We start from the raw sequence: 17716 nt of genomic DNA, 5'->3' as shown, positions 1-17716 counted from the left end.
AAAACCAGAGCAATCTGGACAAAATGAAGCTGCCAGGAAGGACCAAAAGGAAGGGTAAAGCCAGCAGGGGCCTGTCATGTGTGCATATGGCCCCATAACCTGTGGCAGACCCCTGACCCCAGTGGGCACAAATGAAGTAGAGGCCGACATGAGGATCATCTCCTGGCTTCCCACATTATGAGCAAAACCAAAAACTCCTCTAGCCATTATGACCTGCGTTTGCCAGACTATGGAAAGGAGAGTGAAGATTATTTGCCTCCTACAGGCTCCTCCCTGTGAACTTTCTACTTGGCCATCTAAGAAAGGCAGAGAAGGCCAGTGGCTTCTCCAAACAGATCCTGATCCCACATGCCATCCAAAAACAGATGAGAGAAGACCCCCAAATAGAATTGTTCAACCTTGTGGAGTAAAAAGAGAGGAGAGGGATTTGAGAGGAAACCCTGAGCTGAACAGTCCTTCAGGCCCCGGATTTATTAATGCCAGCAGACAGCACTGAAGGGATCTGAAGCTTGAGGCTTCAGTCTCCACAAAGTGCAGGTCCTAAGGAAAGGGAGGTCCTGTGCTGTATAGTAAGGATCCAGGATTAGTTAACATGTGACCAATGCTCTTTGCCCTAGTTAGTTTTCTATTGCTATGATAAACACCATGACCAAGAGCAGCTTAGAGAGTAAAGAGTTTATTTGACTTACACATCCTGATCCCAGTCCATCACTGAGAGAAGACAAGGCAGGAGCTGAAGAGAAGACCATGGAGGAACCTTGCTTACTGGCTTGCTTGCTTGCTTGATTGATTGATTCGCTTTTTCTTTCAGGTTTTTTTGTTTGTTTGTTTTCTGTTTTTGTTTCTGTTCTTTTATTTTTTGTTTTTTTGTGTCAGGGTTTCTCTGTGTAATTGCACTAGTTGTCCTGGAACTCGCTTTGTAGACCAGGCTGGCCTCAAACCCACAGAGAGCCTCCTGCCTCTGTCTCCCCAGTACTGGGATTAAAGGTGTGTGCCACCATGCCTGGCATCATCTTACTTTTTATACAACCCAGAATCACCACCCAGGAGTAGCATCACCCATGGAGACCTGGGCCTTCCCACATCTATCACGAATCAAGAAAATGTCACTATAGACTTGCCTACAAGCCAATCTGATGGAGGTATTTTCTCAGTTGAAGTTCCCTCTTTCCAGATGCCCCTACCTTGTGTCAACTTGACAACAACAGCAAAAATCACCAGCATACCTTTTAAGATAGGTGGGAGAGAGGGGCACATATAACTCAAGTTCAGTGACAGGAGCAGTTCTTTCTTTGGTGTGGTGTGGAACTTGGCTAGAGTATGGCCTACAAGACATGAGCATGGCCAAGCTGTCTTGAGAAGGTGGTAGGAGAGCTAGGTATGTCTGGGAACCAAGACCACAGAACAGTACCACCCACAGTTAAACCTCAGATAACCCAAACAGAAAACGCCCTCACAGATATGCCCAGTGGTACATCTCCTAGGGAAGTCAAATTGACAATATTAATCATGACAATTAGCATGTTTCTGACTCCTATTCTTATTATGTATGACTACTTTCACACAATGACAGAAGCATTGAGTGGTTCTAAAAAGATGCCATGTTCTGCAAAACACGAAGCACTTATAATGAAGCCCTTTCCGATAAAAGTTGTAAGCAATTCTTCAATAAAACAGGTGGTCTCAACTCCCTATGCCTATGTGATCTGGGAATACCCAAACACGGAAATTAATATGCAAAACTCAACCTCGGGGTTTTGGTATTACTGGGGTCCTAGCACAGAAGACTCTCCCAGATGACACTTCACCGCCACCTGAGTCACAGCCAAAGCCACCCACACGAGCAAGGAGACAGCCCCAGAGAGAAGTAACCTCCACACAAACACTGTGACAGCAAACAACAGTATAATTAAAACACTGGAAGTCTTTAAAAGATTTGAAAAATATTTTTAAAAAAACACTCTAAGATAGCAATTAGAACATTGCTAGAAATGCAAAACTGATATAATAGTAAATGGACTACAGTCTTCAAAGTTCATTGCTTATCTTGTTTGATATCTAGAGAAACAGGACAAGAAAAAGATTTTCATTTTTAATCTTTTATTCTTAATCCTTTAAGTTTAATCTTTCAAAAGAACACTATAGTAGAACATCTTTGAAACTCGATGAAAAGCGTTAAGTACCAAGATTTTAAAATCACATCTCCTATGTAAGATGATTTTCCACACTGGCTTCAGAAGATACCCACCTCCCGGTGCTCGCGTCCTTGAGAAACAGAGCACCTTGAGTGTGGGTTGGGCCTTCTGTCTTATCTCTAAGTAGACTCTGGAAATGGCAGTGGGAGGATGCACCTAAGATAAGATGCAGAAGTCTGGTACTTCTCCCCTCTCGTGGTCAGCCCTTTGCTGCTGTGATAAAACATGATCAAAAGCAACCTGAGGGAAGAAAGGGTTTATTATAGCTGTGGTGGTGTCTTAATTAATGTTTCCATTGCTATAAAAAGACACCATGACCATAGCAACTCTTATAAAGGAAAACATCTAATTGGGCCTGGCCTATAGTTCAGAGGTTTAGTCCATTATCATCATGGCAGGAAGTATGGTAGCACGCAGGCAGACTTGATGAGGCTGGAGAGGTGATGAGAGTTCTATATCTAGATCTGCAGGCAGCAAGAAGAGAGTGTGACACTGGGCCTGGCTCGAGCAACTGTGACCTTAAAGCCCACCCCCCAGTGACACACTTCTGCCAACAATCCCACACCTCCTCCAACAATGTCACACCTCCTAAGCGTGATATTCTCTATGGGTCTATGAGGGCCATACATAGGGTGCTTTGAATGAGACATTCCCATAGTCTTGGGCATTTGGCTACTTGATCTTAGCTGGTGGCACTGTTGGATAGGTTAGAGGTATGGCCTTGCTGGTGCACTATGTCACTGGGGGTAGGATTTGAGAGTAAAAAGACCCATGCTATTCCCAGTGTGCTCTAACTGCTTTGTGCTTGTGGTTTAAGATGTGAGTCCCCAGCTTCTGTTCTTGCTGCCCTGCCTCCCCTCTGCTATGATGAACTCTAATCCTCTGGGCTATATGCCCAAATAAACACTTTCTTCTTTAAGTTGTCTAGTGACTGATCTTAGAAGAGTCCGTCATCAAGGAAATCTGAGGCAGGAACTCAAGGTAGGAACCTGAAACAGAGGCCATGGGGGAAAATTGCTTACTGGCTTGCTCAGCCTGCTTTCCTATATACCCCAGGACCAACTTCCCAGGGGTGGCATCACCCACAGTGAGCTGGATCCTCCCACATCAATCACTAAACAAGCAAACGCCTCACAGATATGCCCACAAGACAATCTGATGGAGGTAGCTTCTTAGTTGAGGTTCCTCTTCCTTGTGTAACCCTAGTTTGGGTCACGTGGACAAAAACCAAGGCAGCACACTAAGACATAAAACCAAACAAGGATTAAAGTAGTCAACTATAACACCCAAGTTATATTCCACGACAGTGTAGAAGAATGCAAAGTATAGACCTCAGGAAAAGAGCAATCAGGAGCTATAGTTATAATGCAAAATTTAAATGGCAAATTAAAAATATTAAGCATAATACAAAGAGGAAAAAACTAATGAACCAGAAAGGTTACTGGAACTCGCATGAACTCATGTGATCCTAACAAGATAATTTCAAAACTTCTACTATAAAATCTAAATGTATTGTTGGTGTGTGTGTGTGTGTGTGTGTGTGTATGTGTGTGTGAGAGAGAGGAGAGAGAAGAGTGTGTAGTGTGTGTACATACTTGTACCCGAGTGTAGAGGCCAGAGGTCAACCTTGGGTGTCCTCCTCAGTCACTATCCACCTTTGGTTTTGAGGCAGGGTCTCTTACTTTTACCTGGAACTTGTCAATTAGACTGTGTTGAGAGGACATTGAGCCCCAAGGATTTCCTGTCTCTACCAAATTAGTGCTGGGCTTACATATATGCACCACCAAGTATGGCTTTTTATGTGGGTTTTGGGAACTGAACTCAGGCCCTCATGTTGTACAGCAAACACCTCATTCACAACTAAGTTTATATTTTTTTAGCTTTTTAAAAACTTTTTTAACCATCTTTCCTCAGAAAAATGGTAAAACTTTATTCATAAAGGTTTCAATATACATCTCTCTTAGCACAAGATGGGAAAAGAAAATAATTATAAGTAACATTAAAAGAACAAAACTATAAACAAGACTAACTTAGTAAGCATACACAGACCCCTACTTCCAATAATTAGGAAAAAAGCATTCTCAGGCACCCATTGTACACTGGCAAAAATTAGCCATGCATTAATGAGCAGCATCAGTCCCTGTCAACGCAACTCAATCAAGATGATGTAGGCCATAAAGCAATGCAATTAGAAGTAACCATAAATGCTCAGAAAGAAAGCTGCAGAATTAGCACTAAGCAGCCCTGAACACGAGAGCCAATGGATCCTTACAAGTCAGCTTGCTCATTTTCTCCTCCTGAAATCATTTAAAAAAAGCAAACAATGTAGAGAACCAAAGCAATTTTGCACACTAGTTTTTCAGAGGAGGCACATTTTCTCCTCCTGAAATCATTAAAAAAATAAATAAATAAAAGCAAACAATGTAGAGAGCCTAAGCCATTTTGCACACCAGTTTTTCAGAGGAGGCAGACACAACCCACAGACCACAAATTGTGTGTACAAGCTGCCAAAAGCCACTGGTTTAGGGCAAAAGCCACGTGGTGGTAACCGGCAACAGCTCCCCCACCCGTGTGTCAATCAGATGAGACAAGAGGCATGCTCAATGCCGGCCATTCGACTGGTGTCTGCAGCCAAAATGAGTAACAATGATAAATACACAGAGACTCAAAAATACTGTTCCCTTGTGTTGTGTAAGTTTTCCATTGGGCCATATGAACAAGCAGGCCTTCACCCCAGAGAGGTCCTTAATGACGGACCAAAGAAATGATTTTACCGCAGTCTCACTTGATGAACTGATGAGTTTATTAGCATTACTTCCAGGACGTGGGTGTCTCAAAGGCTCTTGCATCACCGAAAAGCCTATCCTAACATAGGGATCACTCAGGAAGTCTGTAACTCGGCAGTTCCCTGCCCAGTTTGCAGGCGATTCCACGTGAGAGTCTCTGCCTCGGCAACGGTTAGGGTTTCTAGAACCTGGAGTAGGGACCTGGAGGTCTCGTCATGCTCTAAGTTTCCTGAGCTAATCAGTCCACGAGTTTCTGGCACCCTCAAAGTTCCCTTTGCTCACTGGTCTTTTGAGAATGCTTCGATTTGCAGGAAAAGGCTTTTGAACACCTACAGTTCTCCTCAGAAGATCAATAAAGGATCGATCTCAGACAGCTAAATTACAGAATTAGCAGATTAAAAAAAAATGTGGGCGGTGCTGTTTAATCGCAGAACCGTGACATAACAGCCTGTGTGCATATGTTGTGTTCCCCAGCAGGGTGGAAAAAAAATTTAATTTAAAAGGTAGCAGAAATAAAGGAGAAAGCCTGGAATTAAATTCATTGAATGCTTAATTCAAAATAGCTGGGGGTTTTAAAATATAGCTTAAAGCTAATAAGGTAATTAAAGTATAAACATGCATAAAAGTACTAGACAAAGGCATGAATACTAATATTAAGAACTGTGAAATAGGTGGTTGTGGGATTGGAGCAAAGAAGTAAACAAGCTAATTTTATGATTGTTCTGTGAGAGGAACCAATAAATATTCTTTAAGGAAATAGAGTCCTGAGGTAATTATATGACAGTGCAAAATACCTTTGAATAAAAATACCAACTTCAGTAATTATCACAAGAGTGAGGTAAAGGAACAAATAGCTCACGTAATTACATATCTTTAATACACTATTTTCAGAGGTCTGGGTTTCACAGGAAAGCTGAGTGGAAAACATCAAGAATTCCCGTGCCCCCCACACTATCCCACATACACACATCCTCCATCAGAAGGGCACATTGGTCACGACTGGCCAACCTAGAGGAGCACATGGTTAATGCTCAGATTCCACGGGCGACAACAGCGCTGAGCGCTGCTGTGCACCATGCGTCTAACGCACAGTGATGTGGGTCCGTCGTGACAGCATCACACACAGGGGTGTCCAGTCCTGAATCTCCTGTCCTCTGCTCCTTTGTCTCTGCCTCTTACCATGGGCAGCCACCATTCTACTGTGTCTGCCACCTGCCCTCTCCAAAAGGTCATGCAGTTGGGGTCACCCTGCAGCCTTTCCTGTTCTGCATTCACTTGTAATTTGCATATGACCTTTTCCCCCCCCCCACGTCTTTTCATGGCTTTGATCTTATTTCTTTTTGTTGCTTAATATTTCACTGTTTGGATGTACTACAGGTTGCTTATCCATTTATCCTATAGAGATAAACATAATTTATGAACATTCATGTGCAGAGTTTTGTGGACACAAATTTTGATTCCTGGGGGTAAATATCAAAAGGGTAATTGTTAAATTAAATGAACCTCTGTGAGTTCAAGGCCAACCTGATTTCCAATTTTCAAGTTCTGAGCTGGCCAGGGCTATATAGTGAGACCCTGTCTTGAAAAAAAAAAAAACTTAATAAAATTTAAAATAATGATGAATCCTTCCCAAATGGAACCAGAAAGCCTGGTTCTCTGCCTGGAAATACACAGAATATAATCCTATGAAAAGATACATGTTCATTAAAGCTGTGCAGTGTTTTCCATAAAACCAAAATTTGGGGGGAAAGTATGGAAATCATTTAAATATCCTGATAGAAAATAATATATTAAATTAGACATAGAAAAGCACAACTCTTCTGTATCTAGAGAAGTTACTAAATGTATCTACATTGAAATTAAAAGTTAAGGACTGGTGAGATGGCTCTGGGGGGGGGCAAAGGTGTTTACCACAGACAGAGCCTGATGACCCAAGTTCAATTCCCGGGCATCCACCTAGGAGAAGGGGAGAGGCGACTCCTGCGAGTTGTTCACTCTTGCCCAGCGGTGCATCACGGTGTGCAGTTTTCTCCAGAAACTGTTAGAGGAAAGTGGTGAAGGACACACGAGGGCGAGGGATAGAGAAGTTTGCCCCGAACGCTTCCCACCTCACTCAGTGGTGAGAACAGTACTCACCTCTCTGGCGGCGTGCCTTTAAAAATCTGTGTAAGACTGGATTGCTTATTTCCCGTATGGATTGGTGCCTTACACTTTGGCATCTTCAAGCCTAGTGGACAGAGAAACACTGTCTGCTCCTCCCAAGCACAGATAATTCCTGGAGCTAGCAGATGCTCCTGTGTAAGTGTGTCTTCATGTGCCAATCAGCAAGCTTGGCCCCACCTTCCAAACCACCTTTGCCTGTCTAGCACACTCCAAGGAGGAAATATTCCCCTAGGTGCAGATCCAAGACAACCAGACACGGACCCCGTGCCCAGAGCACACTGATCACTGATGACCGTCCCGCTGCCTGCTCACCTGCCTTGCCTGGCCTTCTCAACAGCAAGTCATGACAAAGGCTCAGGACCAAGACACACACCCCCTCCCACCCCAATTTCTCTTTTAATAGCACTTTTTAAACGCTGTATGCACACACATATATACATATATACTCCATCTATCGGGACAGCCACTCAGCATTCCATTAGAAAATATGGTCTCTCCTACTCATACAGAGGGGGTGAACCGTGCCTGGGCAGTCCTAGAAGCATCCATGGTTGCGCAAACCCATCAGTCGGTCCTGATTACGCATAACATCCTAGATGTGTTCCCGCCTCCCTACATCAGCCCTCTCCTCATAACATCCTAGATGTGTCCCCGCTTCCCTACATCAGCCCTCTCCTGTTCCCCACTCCTAATCCTTATGGGAGTTCATGGGTGCCAGGTTAGGAATTCACTCCTCCCTGAAGTGTGAGCATTTAACCAAACACTCTTTAAAAGACTTCCACACTGAAGTGCTGCTTCATATCCATTAGGATACTGGATAGCACGCAAAACAAAATGTGCGTTATAGCAAATGTCAAAGAGATGTGAAGGCACTGGGACCAAGATGCAAATGAAAATGTGGGAAGGAAAGTGGGTGTCCATTGTGGAAAACAATATGGCACCTCCCCCCCCCATTATAAAATTACCATATGACTCAGCAGTCTCACGTCTGGGTTCCTGCCCAAGAGAACAGAAAAAGAATCCTGAACAGACACTCGCTCAAAACCATTCGCAGCAACGGTCTTCACGGAGGCCAGGGCAGAAGCAAGCCAGATGTCCACACGCAGATGCGCAGATGAGCAAAGCATGCTCTACAGGAATAAGAAAATGTTAGTCAGCCTTAAGAAGGGGCGGGACTCCACTGCGTGCTGGAGCATGGACTAACCAGGAAGGCATCTCAGGAAGGGAGGCAAGTCGATCATAAAAAGTGGGATGCTAGTGTTTGGTGGGTACTGACTGCCAAGAGGGATAGAAACCTGCAGAGATGAGGGTGGTGATAACAGGAAGCATGGACTGGGTGTCACTGAACTGTACCCCTACAAATGCTAACAGGTACCTAAGTTCCTACACTCAATCCCCAGCACTTCAAAAGGGGGAGGAAAGGTAAGTTATTGGGTTTTTTTTTTTGTGTGTGTGTGTGTGTATGTGTGTTATCAGGATGATTTATAAAAAAAAAAAAATAAAGCCAGGCGGTGGTGACGCATGCCTTTAACCCCAGCACTCAGGAGGCAGAGGCAGGTGGATCTCCGTAAGTTCGAGGACAGCCTGGCCTACAAGAGCTAGTTCTAGTTCCAGGGCAGGCACCAAAGCTATACAGAGAAACCCTGTCTTGAAAAAAAAAACAAATAAACAAATAAAAAATAACAAGAATATTGAGCTCCTAAACAGTGGGTTTGGGTTAAATGACACATCAACAGACGCTTCGTGGCCAGGATTATGCAGAGATGCTCTTCTTCATTCAGTAATGTGGTATGTGGAGGGGGGGGCAGTATGTGTGGGCATGCATGCACATATGTAGGCCAGAGGTCACTCCCCAGAAGCCATCCACCTTCCTTGAGACAGGTTCTCTCTCTGGGACCTGGGACTCACCGGTAGTTTAAACTGAGGTCCTTCTGGCTCTGTCTCCCCAGTTTTAGCATGGGTTTCCTACATGGGTTCATGTCCCGGTACTTGCAGGGCAAGCACTTTCCTGGCTGCACTATCTCCCTGACTCTTCTTCAGTGACGTTTAAGTGGCCGCTTTGTGCCCATACGAGTTCAACAGTCCATTTGAGGACGACCCAGGAGAAAGAGGGGCAACACAGAGTGTAAGGGCTGCTAGAGACATGAGCCAGCGCTCAGAATGACGCCAAGCAGGAGGACCTGCTCAGACATGCAGGTATTCTCCTGGACAGTGAGCATGGGCACAGTGCGCAGGCCATACCCTCTGAAGGGCAGCTAGAATGGAGCACAGAGGGACTGTCAGCCAAGTCACATTTTCAGACTTCTGCGAGCACGTCAGACAGTCGCTTGAAATTTGGGTCTTTGATTTGTGACCCTGTTGTTTCCTCCAAAAGAAATCTGCAGAAGCATTTCTCCCTGAAGCCCCAGGAAGGGAATCTCGCTCTCCTTTTAAAGGTGACAGTACGCTTTCCCTGAGCCCTGTGCAGACGGAGCAGCAGGGGATGCCAAGTCTCTTCTCCACAACATTCCCTTTTCATAAAGGAGAAGCCGCAGCTGATAAAGAGGCTGGAGTCCCCAGTTCCTTCCTCTCATCTAATACCACTGACATCACATGCAGGCCAGGTTGGGGAACTATTTTTCCAGATTTTCTGCTCGAGGCATGAACGCTACAGGCGGAGCATCCATAAACCTCGGAATTTAGAAAGGTCTCTCAGCAGCCCACTTTAAAGGTTTTTATTAGCATATATTAATTATGCATAATAATGGGTTTCATCATGACATTTTCATGCATATATATAATGTGTTTCAATCATATTCACCCTGTTACCTTTTTTCTCATCCCCACCCATTCTGATGACCCCCTTCCTCTTCCAGGTTAGGCCCATTTCTGCTTTCCTCTATGTGTGTATGTGTACACGCATGGGTGCGCATGTGTGCATGTGTGTACACGTGTATGTGTGTGTGTACACGTGTGTGTGTGTGTATGACAGTTTCATCGGGGTTGTTTACAGGAGGACAAGTAAGGGGAGCATGATCAGCTTACCAGTGAATGGAGACACCTCAGAAAAAACTATCTATCCCTCCTCAGCAACCATTAACAGTTAAGGGTCTCAGAAGCCCATCCCCACTCCATGATGTGATGGTGACAGCCCCCCTTCCTGTTCATGTCATAACAGCTGTGAGCTGAAGGGTCCTATGGCCATGTCATGCCCCGAAGATTGTATTCCACAACACTCCACCTGGAAGCTGTTAACCAAACCCCAGGAGCCATTCACATTCGGGGCAATGTTCTTTGCAGTAAGCAGGGCCCCTCTTATCTCCTCTTCCGTGCTGAGCACTAAGGCCCCCAGCAGACTCCACATCGGCTACCCAAGTGTGGAGTATGCCTTCCCATCACAGTACTCAGAGACCTCAGTGTGAACATTCACATCCCTGAGTCTCAGAGAGCAGCAGAGACTTCCAGAAAGCACCCTGGGGGTAAAGCGAGTAAACAGCACAGAGCTTCATAAAAATCTGAGGAGGTTTGACACCAAACAGTGACATTCCCAAACAGCAAAGAAACCCAAAGCTCTACCACTGAAAGATGTGACGGATGACATGGGAAAATTGCCAGTTAACAGAGTTTACTATTAGAACCTTCAGTATCCAAGAAAACACAGCCTTTCCTCCTAAAAAATCTCAACCTCAAAAGAAAACATTGTTAACATTTCATTATTTACCTTTTTATATTTTAAATCTTTATGGATATGTGTGACTACATACACTGGTATTTCAGAAATGTGTGGTTATATATCACATGTTTTTATTGCTTTTAAAGATGTATTTATTTGGTTTTATGGCTATGAGTATTTTTCTTGCATGTGTGTATATGTACCATGTGTGTGCTTAAAGTACAGGGAGGCTAGAAGGTGGCTTCCTGAAGTATGCCTGCTTAGATGATGAAATAAATAATCACAGGCATCCCATAATTCATGTTTCACAAACATTATGAATTTGTCAGCTAACAATAAGGCTCTATTGCTAAAGACACCAGCTACCTAAGTCACTGGACATGAAACCGAGCTGGTGCCCAGCGAGAAGATTCACCCCTACTTGTTGCTGTTCACAGTAAGGGGAGGTCCTATACATCCAACTGGAGGAGAAATGCAATCTCATTAATTGCACCCGCCTGCAAACCATGTGACCTACAACAGCAACATGCAAGGCAGACTGGCACAATCACAGTGCCAGTGGAAGCAACCAACCAATCACTTTTTGGTTGGATTTAAGACCCATTCCATGAGATGAAACCCATACCTCACACTGCTAAAGGGGCCAAGCATCTGGGGCGAGATAGGTCATGGGCTAAGGGAAAACCTATTGCTATTATTCTGCTTAAGAGAGATAAAATAAAATTATCCCTAATGACGTAAGTACCAATGTACATCAGTGGTTCTCTCAGCCTTCATCAGAGAATCTTCTTCTTGTAGTAGATGGGAATTAACACAGAGACCACTGTACAATGAGCATGGGAGACCTTGGAACATTTAGTCCTAAATGGGGTATCTTTATCAAATCCCTCCCTTCAAGGATCAGGGGTCTATGCAGAAGAGGGGGCGGAAAGATTCCAAGAGCCGCAAGGGATGGATGACTCCAAGGAAACAGTGTCTTCTACACACAACAGGACTGACACACATATGAGCCCAGAAAGACAGTGACAGTATGAGCAGGACCTGCACAAGTTCAAACCATACAGAATTCTGGCATGGAGAAGGGCAAGTGCACATAAAGACCCACCCCTAACCAAACAGATCTTTCCAATTGATTCCTGCTGGGCAAGGGAAATCAGCTTTCTACAGTGGAATTACACTGGGTGTATCAGCCTTGCTCCAAGGAAAACAGCAGGCTCAGGAATAGCTGGCCAAGACAAAATAAACTCCATGTTTTTGTGTGTATGTGTGGTTTTTTTTTCAATTTATTTTTTTTTACTTCATTTGAGGTTTTTGTTTTGTTTGTCTTTTAAGATTTTATTTTGTTTTGATGTCCTGATTTGGGGTTATTTTGACTTGGGGGTTTGGTTTCGAGAGTACATGAAAGGGAACATGAAGTGGGGTGGGTAAGGAAGCAGGGAGGATCTGGGAGAACTTGGGGGAGGAGAAAGAATATGATCAAAATATAATCTATAAAAATACTCAAAATTTTTAAAGCGTAATAAAAATGGAAAATAAATAACTCATCCCTCAGGACATTCATGGCTCACTCATAATTTGTTATCAGTTGTAACTCAATAGATTCCACTCGGCTCTGACTTACTGTAGAAATCCCATACATCAAGAGGCCCTGGATCTGCCACAGACTGCCACCGAAGCCTCAAAGCAATTACTATGACACCTGAGTAAACAGATACCACAGAATTTCAGCAAAACTTTAAATATTCTAGAATTTGAAGTTTGTGTTATTTTCAGATGTCAGAAGTATTTTTCCTTCAAATATTTTCCTCATCCATTTAAAATGTACAAAAATGGGTGGTGGCTTGGATTTAACCCATGGGCTATAATTTCCTAATCCCTATATCAAAGCAAGCAGCATGCAGGCAAACACTAGAGCATATCATGTCTGGTTGGGCATTATGTCTTGCCAATGTGGATTTTTCTAGTTGCTCTGATAAAAATCAAGCATAAGAATTAAAATAGGAAAGTAGATCAGAGGAACCGAGTGCAATTCAATGCTAAGCTTTGAGACACTGTGCTGGGGAAGCCAGTGGGCCCTGATGTTCCAAGTAAACAACTATGGGCATTCAAGAATGAAATGCTTTATCTTTCAGTTTATTTTTTCATATGGCCATGACATTGGTGGGTCATAAATATTAACTGCCACTGCATCTCTGCTCAATGAACAGAACTGTTGGGTACGCTTTCACATGAGGAAGAGAGCTGAAATTGTGGGGGACCCTCCCATGGAGACTGTCACTTAAGTCAGGGACAGCACCTGAATGATATGGGGTCCTCTCCAGAGGCCATCATTCCCCCACCATGCTTAGGGTTCTAAGCTCGGGACTCTCCTGTAGATTCCTAGATGGCAAACAGAAAGACCCCAGGGAAACTACATGACATGAACAGAAGAAAATTAAATAGAAAAATGAAGGCACTGGTCTAGTATTTCTCTGCTGCTTTGGCTCCTTCCTTCCTTCCTTCCTCAGGCTTCCCCTGCCTTCTTTACCCTATACATTGTCATCACTACTAATACCCAGCCTGTCTGTTGGTTTATTTGTGCAGCTAAAGTAGAATCTTGGTTTGATTGAATTCTCAGCATGAAGGCAATCTTTCCTGACAGCAAGCTTGCGCGTGAAAACATCTTTTCCTCCTAGAGGCCTGACAGCAGCAACTCCAGGAAAGAAACGGATCTCTTTCCTGAGGCTGAGCAGCCCAGGTTCTGAAAGGGATGTATACCTTCTCCCAAAGGAATTGAGAACAGGGCCTACAGCCAAGAGCAGTGAAGTGGGTGGCAGAGATGGAAGGAGCACGAGAGAACTTGCCTGCTTGAGCCCTTACTCTAGGTCTGTGCCTCCCTTGTTCCACAGACATCTGGCCCCATAGGCTATTGAGGTTGTTAACACCCTGGAACCCCAAAACTCCTATAGGCTCCTCAGTACATGTCAACTTTAGCCACGTCAAACAGCACACGAAATAGATAGGCCCTAAGTATTTTAAGTATTGCAACATCTCTATTTAATCAACAGAATGGTGCGAGCTGGGTGTCGGGTGCCCCCGTACCCAGGACGTCCGTGCCTGCCCTCCATCTGATCAGAACCTAGTCTTCCAAGTGCAAGCTCCGGGGGTTCCTTGACTTCCGGAAGCCAAATAAATGATGTGTCCCTCCAGGTTACTCTGTAAAATCTCTGCTGCCTAGCCAGTTTGTACCGGTCACAGGGAATGCGTGTCTGGGTCAAGTGCTGCTATCTCCTGTGGGCTGTCTTTCACGTATAGGAAGAAGAGAGTCTATCCTTTCTCGCTGGGTCTCACCACTGTGAGAGATACTATCACAGAGAAGATGCTAATTGGGCATCTGTTGTTATGTGGTCCAGGAAAACTGAAGAGGTGGTTAGCACCCCAGATTTGCTATGACAAGAAGTCTGGGAGCAGCGCTTCACACCCCAACACGCTCCCTGACACACGGAGCTGTTCAGCGTCTCTAACAACTTGGCTAAAGAGGGTTATTGTGGCCACTCTAGCGTGGCTTCTGAAACAAGGTTTTGAAGGAAGGTGAGACAGGCAGGCTGGCAAGACGGCTCAGAGGGTAAAGGCACCTGCGCCCAATCCTGACCACCTGAGTTTCATACCCAGGAGCAGACGCTAGAGAGGAAGAACCAACTCCCTCGTGCTGCCCTCTGACCTGGACATCCGTGTACACTAAATAAATATGCAAATTAATAAACAAATATAACTTAAAATCAGATGAGAGCAACATTGCGGCCGCATTTATGAGACAGCAGACGCGAAACTCGAGCCCAGCCTTCGTGCAGAGCAGCCCGTATCTCTGCTAAGCAAAACACGCATGCTCCATCAAGCCACGGGCAGTCTCACGGGCAGACAGCAGCCCTTGGGTACTAACAGAAGCAGAGACACTGGGAGCAGAGGCATGAGCCTGGAATCCCTGCACTTGGGAGATGAAGGCAGAAGGAGCAGGAATTCAAGGCTATTCTTGGTTACAGTAAAAAATCAGGCCAGCCTGGGCTACATGACACCCTGTCCCAAATGCTAAAAATTAATAATTAATTACTTGAATTAGATAAGCAACAGAAACTGACCCAGACTAACTGGTGAAAAAAGTATTTGCTTTTGGTGCTGGGAACTCATAAAATATATGAAGCTAAAGAGATCCATAATTCCTTCTAAGGAAACAACATTCCTGGGTAACATGAGACAGGCCAGTAAGACGCACAGACTGGCTTGAGAATTGTTGACTGGACTTTCTGGCGTTAGGCTTATATTAAACATCCTACAAGGCTGACTGACTAACTAATGATAATGTCAATGACATTAAAGAGACCTCATAGACCTCATAATAGACCTCATAGACCTCATAGACCCAGAGCCCAATTATGTGCTGCCTTAGCCCCTAAACAGTCATTTATTGACCATCTCTGCATTTGCCTTAACACACTGGTTCCTACCAACTCAAAAGCTGAGAACGTCATAAGATAGCATCTGAAGCCTACAGCAGGGATTTCCTGGTTTTGTTGTAGCCTACCTACCCCATGTTTCTGCGGGTCCATTTTAAGCATCTTGATTTATGATTTTCTTTGTTCCATTACAAAAAAAAATCATGAAACTGATACTATGTTGGAAATGACCAAGCCATGGTTACTCAGATTTGGCTTCAGAATAAACCATCTCTTATTCCCTTAGAGGAGAGAGCTGTGTGTTTTCCAGTGGTGGCCCACTGCTATGGTTTCTTGCATCTGTGAGCTGTCTTTCAAGAGACCATCCAGCTGGCCAAGCACAAGGTACTAACTCTGCTCTAGCTGGATGAGGTTAAGAAGGGCTGGGACACTTCAGCTTCAGCCAAGGACTGTCCCCCAAGGATGCACAGTGTGGCAAGAAATTCTTCACAAGGAGTGGTGTGTGGCTGAGGAGAAGATTCTTGGAAATGATACACAAATGCAACACTGGAGGTTATGACAGTTGGTGCAGAACATGAGCAGTAGGGTGTCTGCTTGTGTTGGTTGTTTTTCATAAATAGAACCATTGCAATCATCAATGTAGTCAGCTACATTTAAGGTCCAAGTACTCTAAATTCATGCAAAAATTACTAAGATGCCTGTGGCAAGCCTGGTCCATCCTCTCTTCCTTCATATTTTTTGGCTTTATCATGGAATAATGAGCAGGTAAATATTGTTTTCTTTTAAATATGTGGGCATCCCATTATATACAAGATTATCTAGGCTCATATCTCTAAAATCTTTCCTAAATTATGTGTTGTTATCATTTTGGCTGTTTCAGGTTTTGAAGTGGGATCTCACTCTGTGGCCCAGGCTGATCTGAAAGTCACTAGGTAGCCCACGGTAACCTTGAATTCAAAGAAATCCTCCTAACTCAACCTTCCAAATGCTGGGATTGCAGGCATGAGACATCATATCCAGTTTACAATATCCTTTTCTAATAGTGGCATATTCTGAAATTTGGGTGTTTAACTTCAGCAGTCTGGCTTTCAGAATGTCAAGACACTTGGATTGCTGAGGTGTTCCTTTTCTTTTAAAACTTTTGTTTTATTTTTAGTTCTATGTGTATGGTAGACATCAGGTCCCCTGAAGCAAGAGCTACAGGTGTTTGTGAGCCACCTGTTGTAGGTGCTGGGACCTGAATGTGGTCCTCTGCAAGAGCTGTGCACGCCCTTAACTTCTGAGCCATCTCTCCAGTCTCCTCCTTTTTATTTTGTTGATAGAGACCATGGGGCAACCATAACTGTGCAACACCCAGAACATAACCATGGGACGACCCTAACTGTGTGACTCCCAGGACTTATGGGACTAAGGCAATAGAGCTGTCTGAAATCACAGTTAGGCCTCCATTTCCACTGGATCCGTAAAAATGTGACCCCAATAATTTCTCCTTCGAGGTCACTGTTTGCTGTTTGAAGCATCATGATGTAATCTGTCTGGGTGAATGCTGCTTTTGGAGACCGACAATAGCAAATGAGTCAACTCTGGACAGTGCTCAACTTTCCATTGATCAGTGAAATTTCAAGGGAAATCAATAATTAGCAATTTCTTTTTCTTTCCAAACTATTGAGTAGGAGAAAGATGTGGAGCCATTATGTGCTATTCCAGTCCTCACACGGCAGTTAGACACTTGACCTGAAGCCACTTAATCTCCCTGTGCCTTAATGAAGCCCTCGCACTGGCTCAGCGTTGGGTCAATCAGACTGATGTTGGTGGAACTTGCCAAAATCACTTGCTTGCTTTGTCCAGAAACTGGAAAACATCTTTACAAGGCAGCTTTCATGGGGAGACTGCTACTGTGGTTTAGACCTTAAGTGCCTTCAAAAGCTCATGTTTTGAAAACTTGGTCTCCAACGGATGGTGCTATTGGGAAGTGGTGTAAACTGTAGAGAAGGTGGCCCCAGTTGGAGGAAGTAGGCCACGGGGGACACAGCTTTGAATTGTATATATTATTTTGTAACCAGCCCCTGGTATTCTACCTCCATTCTAGCTCCTCTATATCTCCCCAACAACTATCTCACACTTCCAACTGACATGAAGTGGGTAGCATTGATGTACCAAGAACTCCCTGCTATTATGATCTGCCTCAACACAGCCCAGAAACAAGAGTCAGCAGACCATGGATTGAAGTCTTCAAATGGAACATCATAGGGTGTGAATATTTCAGCTCAGCTTTTCCCTCTAAAAACAAGAAAAAATGCTGTGGCTAATGGAACACCAGGGTAGAATTTGAGACCAGGGCAATAGCTCTGTGTGACACTGGAATGGCTTCTGGAATTCATTCAGGTTCACATGATGGAGCCTTGGGTCCTACCTGATGTGGGGATTTTACCATGTATAGATTTGACTGTTGAGATTTGGCTGTAACTGACAGAACAGGAGAAAGCCAAA

This window comes from Arvicola amphibius, chromosome 4 (assembly GCF_903992535.2).
Source record: "Arvicola amphibius chromosome 4, mArvAmp1.2, whole genome shotgun sequence".
Lineage (NCBI taxonomy): Eukaryota > Metazoa > Chordata > Mammalia > Rodentia > Cricetidae > Arvicola > Arvicola amphibius.
The sequence above is the reverse complement of the archived record's forward strand: the minus strand, read 5'-3'. Positions refer to the sequence as shown.